The sequence below is a fragment of the Pundamilia nyererei genome, unplaced genomic scaffold (assembly GCF_000239375.1).
Source record: "Pundamilia nyererei isolate P.nyererei 1_Seehausen unplaced genomic scaffold, PunNye1.0 scaffold00013, whole genome shotgun sequence".
In the NCBI taxonomy this organism is placed as follows: domain Eukaryota; kingdom Metazoa; phylum Chordata; class Actinopteri; order Cichliformes; family Cichlidae; genus Pundamilia; species Pundamilia nyererei.
In genome coordinates this window covers 2,763,955-2,764,620 of record NW_005187414.1, presented here as the reverse complement: position 1 = coordinate 2,764,620, position 666 = coordinate 2,763,955, and positions in this window count along the sequence as shown.

Below are 666 nucleotides of genomic sequence, written 5' to 3'. Positions count from 1 at the left end.
AACTTGAACAGAATAGCAATGACTGCTGAGATGTCAGTAGTTTTCCCTCACAGTGACACCTGGAACTGAAATGACAGTGAGGTTGGAGAGCTGTTTACTACTCACATCAAGACAAATGCAGTTCTTCACTTTAAGACTGTGGCCGTTTCCTTGTCATTCACCACAGTGGGTGTGACTTCAGAGAACGGAAATATGTTAATTTTCTAATGATATCATATATGACTGTAATGAACTAATCTGTCAAACGTGTGTTGCTCCTATCTGCCAATCGTCTTTCATCAAATGAAGTGTTTGGTAGGTGGTTATGTTGGTAATCTTTATAGCTATTTTAATAGCTCCCATTATTCCCCCGTTCCACTGCTTTCACAGTGATTCAAAACCTGCTGACAGCAGCAGCTGCCTGGGAAGCAGCAACTGGCGTACTCATTATTTCACAATCAGGAGTCTTTTATTTACCTCCATTCCCTCTCATGGTCTCTATGGGAGCTAATGGGAGGAGGAAATGTTTTTCTTATTAAAATGAGACCAAGATGGGATGAACTGACTGGCAGTGAAGAACTTGAGGTGTGGCTTCCGAGAGAAATCTAACACTGGTCGTTTTGTAAATAATAGCAAATGTTTTTTGAGTTATAGTAGAAATTGTTTAAGTTGTTGCAAATTAAGACT